Source organism: Amia ocellicauda, assembly GCF_036373705.1.
Source record: "Amia ocellicauda isolate fAmiCal2 chromosome 11 unlocalized genomic scaffold, fAmiCal2.hap1 SUPER_11_unloc_2, whole genome shotgun sequence".
Taxonomy (NCBI): Eukaryota; Metazoa; Chordata; class Actinopteri; order Amiiformes; family Amiidae; genus Amia; species Amia ocellicauda.
This window is the reverse complement of record NW_027102660.1, coordinates 267,132-276,918: the sequence shown is the minus strand read 5'-3', so window position 1 is coordinate 276,918 and position 9,787 is coordinate 267,132. Positions and strand designations below refer to the sequence as shown.

General features: G+C 44.2%; 2 non-coding genes across 2 annotated transcripts; both read left to right on the top strand.

The window, feature by feature from the left end:
• Positions 1 to 1,534: 1,534 nt before the first annotated feature.
• trnav-cac (transfer RNA valine (anticodon CAC)) lies at positions 1,535 to 1,607 on the top strand. The gene has a single exon. It is a non-coding gene; the product is annotated as a tRNA-Val (tRNA).
• A 541-nt stretch (positions 1,608 to 2,148) lies between these two features.
• Positions 2,149 to 2,221, top strand: trnav-aac (transfer RNA valine (anticodon AAC)). The gene has a single exon. It is a non-coding gene; the product is annotated as a tRNA-Val (tRNA).
• Positions 2,222 to 9,787: the final 7,566 nt, after the last annotated feature.

Genomic DNA, 9,787 nt, shown 5'->3' with positions numbered 1-9,787 from the left:
TAAGACATTCTCTATAATTTTAAACCATGAATGAATTGTTGCGCCTTTTATCCTATCTCTTCACTACGTCACGACACACCGCCCTCTTAGAAGAGAGTAGCCCCTGAGCCGTCAGGCGGCGTCAAACATAATTTCAGTAACCTGTTTTTCTGGATCCTCCACACCCCCTTCAATAGGGTTTGTAATCAGGGTACTGCTAAACAAAACCTTACGATCTGTAGTTAGAGATAGACTCTTCACCACTCTACCATAGTTCTGCAAGCTTTCCCATTCACCACCTTTCAAAACCCTGAGTCGGAGACTCAATTTTGCATTCTCTTGGACCCTCTTGCAAGCCATCTAGAGTCTTATCCACAAGCCCCAGATCTCAATTACCGTCTCAAAAGATTCCAACGTACCCTCCTTCTCTCCCAAAGCAAAAAGCTCCACTCCAACATAGCTGGGATCCCTTTTAAAGCGGTAACCCCGTCGAGCCCCCCAGAACAACACCCCGGAGCGTTCAATCTTTAAATTGGTGAGTACAGGAACCCTTGCCCGGGATTGTTTCTTGCGGGGTTTCATGTTGATGTCGCTGGACATGTTGAAGAAGCGGGATGTTTCTGATGCTGAGAATTAAAGAGGTATTGCCTAAAAGCAGCGCGGGTTCTTAAATAGAGAGGAGAGTTTCGGGGCATTGCCTTCAGAGGGGTGGGGGTATTTATGGGTGGCCTTGTTGTTCAGGGTTTTATGGGTGTACACTTTCTGACGGATATGACGTAGGAATAATTAAGGAAATAACTCTACCTAAAATCACGCCCCCCAATTACGACGTAGGAATATTAATAAGCTTAGGGCATACATCATAACAAAATAGGCCGCGCCCAAAAAACCCTACTATCTACTCTTATGTAGTTGAAGGCGCAGTATAGCTCTGATAGTCTGGTGGTGACGGAAGACCACCAGCCGTTTGAACAAGCCATTCAGCATCACCTTGTTGGGCTAAGTGCAGGCACTGTCAGAGCGCAGGGCGACCTGCCTTTGAAAGAGTTTCCTAAGTGTCCCGAAATCGGTGCACTCAGAGCGTCCGTCCGTCGACAGGTTGAAATTGTAAACGCGGGTGTAGCCACTTTTAATTAAAATCTGATGATGATGATGATGATGATGCTGTTCTTGCTGTTGTTCTTGTTGTTCTTGTTGTCGTCGTGGTCGCTGTCATTATTATTGTTAAAGTAAAGCAGTAGATAGATTTGTTGCTACCGTAAGGTGTAGAAGGCACAATAGCTCTGTGATTGTCTGATGGTGGCACAAGACGAGCAGCAGCTGTTTGAACAAGCCATTGAGCATCACCTTGTTGGGGTAAGTGTAAGTCTTGTCATAGCTCAGGGCGTTCTTCCTTTGAAAGAGTTTCCAAAGTGTCCTGATGTGCCTTTGAGCAATGCAAAATAGGTCAGTGAAAATAGAAACCATTATCTCACAGGCTGGCCCACGGGAAACGCCTGTGCGCGTTTTACCAGCCTGCTTCGATGGAAGCCATTCGAAACGCTAGGACGGGTTGGTTTCCGTAGTGTAGTGGCTATCACGTTCGCCTCACACGCGAAAGGTCCCCGGTTCGAAACCGGGCGGAAACAACCCGCGGTGCACGCGTGCCAGTACCGTGTTACCCGTCCTCATCTCCCTGCCCCAAGGCCGGCCGTCGTTTTCTCTTCCTCGGAGTGGCAAGAAATCCTGACCTTGAGAACAATCGATCGCAGAAGGGTAGCTTTGCGAGGCGCTGGAACTGACACTTTTAAAATCGATACATGTTGTTACTGTTACAATACGACCGTAGCAGGATCGGCGACATTGCTGTTACTCTTATGTAGTTGAAGGCGCAGTATAGCTCTGATAGTCTGGTGGTGACGGAAGACCACCAGCCGTTTGAACAAGCCATTCAGCATCACCTTGTTGGGCTAAGTGCAGGCACTGTCAGAGCGCAGGGCGTCCTGCCTTTGAAAGAGTTTCCGAAGTGTCCTGATGTGCCCTTTAGCAATGCCAAACAGGTCTGTGAAAATGGCATCCTTTCGCGGCACTTCAGACGCCATCTCACAGTCTAGCCGACCTGAAATTCCTGAGCCCGTTTTACCAGCAGGCTTCAACGATAACCGTTTGAAGCAAGACGCCGCGTTGTCAGTTTCCGTAGTGTAGCGGTTATCACGTTCGCCTAACGCGCGAAAGGTCCCCGGTTCGAAACCGGGCGGAAACAGCCTGCTGTGGGCCGGCCCTTTTCGTCCTGCTTGCCCTCGTGGTTCCCCGGAGGCGGTGGGTGGCTTTTCTTCATTGGAGTGCCCGAAATCGGTGCACTCAGAGCGTCCGTCTGTAGACAGGTTGAAATTGTAAACGCTGGTGTAGCCACTTTTAATTAAAATCTGATGATGTTGTTGTTGTTGTTCTTGTTGTTGTTCTTGTTGTCATCGTGGTCGCCGTCATTATTATTGTTAAAGTAAAGCAGTAGTTAGATTTGTTGCTACCGTAAGGTGTAGAAGACAACAGTAGGTATGGCGTGTGGTATCAAAACATTCAGAATACTTTTAACCTATATAATTTATAAGCTTTGTAAAATAAACCCAAATATCTCTTTTGCGGGGATAAACGCTGTTCTGAGTAGTTTGTGACTTGTTTAATACCAAACAAAGCATCGCTATTAAAAAAAAAAAAAAAATCACTGTAAAAGCGCTAGTTATTTTTGATCTTTATGCTTATTTTCTAGGCTCAGGTTGTTTTTTAGCGCTTATAAAGGCCTGAAATATTCTTAGTGGTTGTTGACTATAGGTCTTGATGCTTAAAAATGTTTTTTTGAGAGACCAAAAGGTTCTAATAAAAGTTTAGAGTAGAGAGGAGAGAGATCGTCTCCATCTTGGTTTCTATTTGAAATTTGATGCAGTGTCATTTTATTGGTTGGTTTTGATATGTTAATTGGTAACAGGGCGGCACAAAGGCCAGACCAGAACAATGCCTTACAAGCAGATCCGGCATGTGGCCATCAGTATAAGTATGAAGGTCTGGTCTTCAGCTCGACAGACTCATACTGACCTTTCGATTTAAGACTAAAGATCAACAATGTCCGGAAACAACATCAGCGACTTCGATTTAAACGAGTTTTTAGGCAAGTCTTCAGATTATTTTTATTGACTCAGAGCGTGTTGTGTGCATGTATTGTAAATAAGGCTATAACATCTGTTTTAAGTTCTGTAAAATTATTTTTCAGCCAGTCAACAGCAGTTATTTCCCAACGCTGAGGAGATAATCTGGAACAACGACGGTAAGATTTTTGTGTTTGCGCTCATGGGTTCTTATGTATGGGTGTGTGTGGTTTTGAAGAGGCTCATTAGAGTTATGAAAACGTTTTAATATATATTAATGCCGGTCTCTTTAATTACACAGATACTATCGAAAGGCCTGTGATTAATGTCTCCGAGGATCGACCAAGAGAAGTGGTTGTCCCTAGACAGGCTGTCTGCCGACCGGGTAAGAACTAAACCCCTGTTTGTTTGTATAACGTTTCTGTAAGATGTTTGAGTCCAGTTTTGTTAATTTTAAAAAATTATCCTGTCTAACAGTATTAAGAAACGTGGTTCGAGACAACGAAAGGCCTTCCACATCGAGGGCTTGTTTCGTTTTACCTACTAGAACAGTAACCTTTCAAGAATCTGAAAGGCCGTCAGCCCCGGTATCTGATAGCTGTGAGTATATATCTGCAGCCTGTAAGAGGTTAAAGCTTTTTATAAAGCGGTGTGGTTAAAGGTTAAACATGTCTCTTACCTTCACAGCGGTGCAAAAAGCTAAACCAGCCAAAAAAAATAAGAAACGATTATTCTGTGGAGGTAAGTAAGATCTTTCAAACTTTAATGTTTTTAAAAGGGCTTTGTTTGCCCGTTGAGGGCTAATATTTAAGCGATTTAAGCGTTTCCTGTAGGGCGGGGGGTTCTGGGAAAGATCTTTAGAAGTCCGGACAGGTCTAGGCTTGTTTCTGGGGAACGTGTTTAGAAATGACCGATTGCCGTACCGTCTGGTTAGGAAGTAAAGCCGTCCGAAAGGGTTTAGTAAGTTGTTTGACTTATCTCCCGCTATTATACTTCTGTTTTAAAGTGGTTGTAGGAAAAGGCTTGAAGGTGTTCATTGTATTTAATATTTAAACAGATCGTGAAAACGTTTGTGAAACAGGAAGTCCCGGGATCAGGAATCGTTTACACTTGGAAGGTTCGTTTAAAAATTAAATGTTGTTGTGTGTGTGTGTGTTTTATTAACAATATTACAGTTTTTAAAGAAACATTTAAGAAACAGTTTATTTACAGTTTATTTACAGCGGCTTCTCTGTTTTACATTTATTATCAAGTCCTAATAAATATATTGTCTGTAAATAATATTGCGTTGTATTGAATGTCTAAGGCTATTTTCAAAGGTCTAAAAAAGCTAAAGGTTTTGAATGTCCTGGACATGTTGTTTTAAGTTTGATTTCTGTCGCCGTTTAAAGATGTAAATGTAATGTATATTTTTATTCTTCCCAAGACTCTTGGGATAGTCATTCTGTGGATGAGCTATTGAGAACAATTACCCCGTCTAAGTGGGATCAAACATCTTCCCCGGTGAGATCACCAAGAGGATCCCCCACGGTGGTCATGGAGACCCCCCAACATCTACTCAGGCCACAGCCTTCTGGGGGTAATTCAACACCCCAGATTCAGCCCGCCGCATTGTCGGGCGGAACAAATAGAGGCATCCAACAACCTCATGGGTCGCCGTCAGTCAGGGCTGACACATCACCCAACGACGGCCTGGTTTCAACATCGTTCCCCCAGACCCATTTCTTGGCTACAGAAACGCGGAACAGTACCCCGCGCTTGGCCAGGGTGTCACCGCAAGGGCCTTCTTGGTCTCCGTCCATGAGTATACGCTCGCTCCCTGCCTCCTTCGACCGAGATTTACCGGAGCGACCATCCTTTGAAGCTGAGCCAGGCCACCAGCCCCCGGAGCTACTTCCTGAAGGTCAGCATGAGTTGCTACATACTTTGTTACAAAATCAAAGACTTGTGTTAGTGGGGCAAAACCTGGTGATAGAGAGCCAAAACACCCTTATTAATACCCTTACTAACGAATTGTACAGTATTTAATGTTATAATAGACACAAAACGCCTTACTATTGTGGGTTGTTGGAAAAATAAAAAATAAATTAAAAAATGTCCTGACTTGGTAAAAGAACTCACAAACTAAAGGATTATGAACAAGCTAGGGCCCCAAAAAGACCTTCCCGAGAGAACATCCCCGGCCCTGTTGTGAACTCCTCTGATGTCCCAATGAACCTGGAACTATTACAAATGATAAATGATGTAAATAACCCCCAAATACCACCGATAGAATGTGAATTAACAGACTTACCGGTGAACCCCGACCTGTTACAGATGGTCAATGATCTAAATAACCACCTCCCACCGGTAGCGCTTATAGAGGCTCACCCCCTAGTTCACCCCGATTTGTTTGAAATGGTGGAGGCTTTGGAGGAGCTACCCCGACCAAATTCTGCCCCTATTATAAATGATTTGAGACAATTAGAACACAGGATGGCGGCAGAAGCAGCCATCACTATAGAGGAGGGTCTTGACATTAACCGGTTGGATATCTTTGAAGGACTTTTACAGGCTTTAAATGAGCCTCCTCAAAAAGGGGGTTTTGTAGATGTCAGCAGTGGGGGTGTTCGGAATGTGGAGGGTTCTGAGACTGATAAGGCTGTGGAGGACATGCTCTGTGAGAATGTAGGGGGTGAAGGCTTTGTTCAAAATGATGATGTGTCCAAGAGTACCAGTGATCCCGTGATTATAGATAGACCGGCCTATAACAATTTTGAAATGATTCAGCGTTTTAATTTTGCAGAACTTTTAAATTGTGACAATTATGCAGAAATATTTGTCAACATACACGAGGCCTTGCAAAAAATGCTTGAACAGGTTGCTGAAAGGGTCAGACCTCGAGATGTTGTACAGTTAGAACTCAGAGGGGATGATTTGTTTAGCAACCTATCTGTAATGCTGAGTGGAGATAATTTAGATGTCTGGCTAAAATCGAAGCGTTATTGCAAAGTAACGCAGCCATCTTAGCTGATGAAAGTCTGTCTCTGGTAATGAATGTGGTTCGTAACCCTGAGGGTGGGGCGCTTAGAAGACTGTCGAAATGCTTGAAGAACGTCATAATTAGGACCAAGCTCAGGCAATTAGTGGTGAGTTCCAGTGGGGACAATAAGCTCTGTTTTGCTTACAGTTTAATAAAACTACTCACCCCCGACATGCCTGAACCCCAAGCTCTGCAAGAGGCTTTAATGCTTCATCAGAGGGCCGGCTTAAACTCTCAACAGATGGTTGCCTTTTCAGACATCACCAAGTTTGAGGAGTTGTTGTCTTTAAAAATTGTTGTGTGGTACCGTTGTGAGGTAAAGGAAGTATTTGTGAAATTTCAGACACATCCTGAAACCTATACACAGACACTGTTTCTCTTCCTAAGTGATAGTCATTACTTTGGAATAAAGAGTTTGACGGCTTTTTTGGGTTGTTCGTATGTTTGTCATTGGTGTTATAAGGCCTTCAATGATAAGCTTAAGCACCGCTGTGACGGTTACTGTAACGTCTGTTTCAATCCGCAATGTCATAAGGGTTTGGCCCCTACCATCCGATGTAAAGATTGCTTAAGGATTTGTCTCTCAGCGTTCTGTTTTTCCGAGCATAAGGTACAGAGGGCCGCTGCTGAGGGGGTTTAAAAACGGAGTTATTGTGATCAAACTAAATATTGCCCGCAGTGTTGCCTCCAGTACCGTTTTCATGAGGTTAAACCACACAAATATCTGGAGCCGAGATGCAGGATCTGTAGTGCTGATTTAACCCCGGGGTCCGAACACCAGTGCTTTATTCAGCCGGTTAAAAAGGAGCCGCCGCACAACCGGTATGTCTTTTTTGATTTTGAATGCCGGCAAGAAAACGGGGTCCACGTTGCTAATTATATACACTGCATTGACATGTTGGATCGTGAGTGGTCAGCTAGCGGTGAGAGTTGTGTCAGGGATTTCTTTACGCGGTATCGCGGTCCAAAATACCTCAATTACACATTTGTTGCCCACAATGCTAAGGGTTATGATTCTTACATTTTGATGAAGTATCTGGTGGAAAATGGGGTGACCCCAAAAATAATAGCTCAGGGTAGCAAGATCATGTGTTTCACCGACGAAGCTTTCAACTAACGTTACATAGACTCGTTAAATTTCCTCCCCATGAAATTGAGCGCTTTGCCTAAGGCTCTGGGTTTTGAGGCTCAGAAGAAAGGTTGGTTCTGCCATTTTTTTAATACTAAGGACACTCAAAATTATCGAGGGTCCTACCCGCCCGCCTCTTATTATGGGGTTGATACTATGATGTCTCATGAGAGGGAGGAATTCTTTAAATGGTACAATACGGTTAAGGGAGGTGTTTTTGATTTCCGAGAAGAGATGGCCGCTTATTGTAAAAATGATGTGGTGATCCTTAAAGAAGCCTGTGTGCGTTTCCGCGCCGAGGTTATCAACACATCGGGTCTCGACCCTTTGCAAAGTGTGACCATAGCGTCTCTCTGCATGAAAATGTATCGGTCCAATTTCTTGCAGAAAAACACTATAGCGGTCACCACTTCTGACAACTATCGTGCTAGACAAAAGAACTTTTCGACTGTCTCCATACAGTGGCTGGAATACCTGAGTGCCCGGGATAACATCTTCATCAGACATGCTTTAAATCAAGGGGAAGTCAAAATGGGGCCTTACTACTTAGACGATTTTAGCGACGTGTCCGGGCGGCGTACCGCTTATGAGTTTGCAGGTTGTATTTACCATGGCTGTCCTCAGTGCTTCGACCCAAACACCTTTAACCCCGTAACACAAAAACTCTGCGGTGATATGTACTATGATTTCCAGGAACGAATTGAAACTTTAAAAAACACCTATGGTTTGAACGTGCTGGTGATTTGGAAACACGAGTGGACGACCCTGAAGCAACAGGATGCGGGGGTACAACGGTTTATGGAAACCTTGGACTTTCCTGAACGTCTAGAGCCCCGGGATGTGTTATTTGGGGGTCGTACCAACGCCCTCTGTTTACATTATGAGGTAAAGGAGGGTGAGAGAGTAGATTACTATGATTTCACCAGTCTGTACCCTTATGTCAACAAGACCAAAATGTACCCGGTGGGGCGTCCAACCATTGTTTATCGTGACTTTCTCGAAATCGGACATTACTTTGGTTTGATCAAAGTCACCATGTACCCTCCTCGCGAGCTGTTCTTACCCGTGTTGCCTTACAGGTGTTCGGGAAAATTGATGTTCCCTCTGTGTAGAACGTGTGTGGAAACTGAAAATCAAACTACCTCTTGTCTGCACAGTGATGAAGAGAGAGCGCTGACGGGTGTCTAGTGTAACATTGAGCTTGACAAGGCGGTGGAGAAAGGTTACAGAGTCGGTAAGGTGCATGAGGTTTGGCATTTTTCTGAAAAATCTGATACTCTTTTTGCTGATTACATTATGACCCATCTGAAAGGGAAACAGGAGGCATCGGGCTATCCCTCATGGTGTGTTGACTCCGCGGCCAAAGAGCGATACGTTCAGCAATATTTTGAAAAGGAAGGGATCCGTCTAGAGCCGGGGAACATAACTGTAAACCCCGCCAAGAGACAAATGTCCAAACTGATTTTAAACAGTCTGTGGGGTAAGTTTGGGGAAAGAAATTACCGTCTAAACACAACCTTGATTAAAACCCCTGAACAGTTTATAGAATTTATGTTTTCCAAACAACATGCAGTATCACACTTTCAATTCTTAAATGACCACGTGGCACAGGTCCAGTGGAGGGCCCCTAAAGATTTCCCCACCAAACAGGGGAACGTTAATGTTTTCATAGCGGTTTTTACCACGGCTTACGCCCGGCTTGAACTGTACAACTTAATGGATCAGTTGCAGGAACGCACGCTCTATCATGATACTGACTCTGTAATCTTTGTCACCAGGCCAGGGGATTGGGTCCCTCCCCTCGGGGACTACCTTGGGGAGTTAACGAGCGAACTAGATCCTCAGGACCACATAGTGGAGTTTGTTTCAGGGGGTCCTAAGACTTACGCATACAGAACGGCTGCGGGTAAGACCTGTATGAAAGTTAAGGGTTTCACTCTGAACCATTGTAACAACAAGCTCATTAACATCAAGTCTCTGACGACCCTGGTAGAAAGTTTTGTAACCAAGAAAGACGCGCCTCCTCGTGAGATTATTACAGCCGGAAATCAGATCTATCGCAATAAAAAGGGGTACACGTTGGAAAATAGATCACTAAACAAACGATTCAGGGTGGTGTACAATAAAAGAGTGTTGAAGACTGATTATACCACTCTGCCTTATGGATATTAGCGGTGGTTTTGATAACAGATTTCAACACCCTTTCTCCTGTATTATAGCCGGTCCCTCCAATTCGGGGAAGAGCTATCTTATAAAGAACATCATAGAAGATGTGGACGCAACCGTGTCCCAAGCTCTTGACAACATAGTGTGGTGTTACTCTTGCTGGCAACCTCTCTACGATGATTTGGCTTCGAAAAAAAATAATCTGAAATTTGTGCAAGGTCTCCCCGCCTCGTTGTGTGACGATGACTTGTTCCCGCCCGGTCAAACTAATCTAGTGATCCTTGATGACCTGATGGAGCAGGCCGGTGACAACAGTGAAGTGGAAAAAGCTTTCACAAAGTGCACTCATCATAGGAATTTAAGTATTATTTA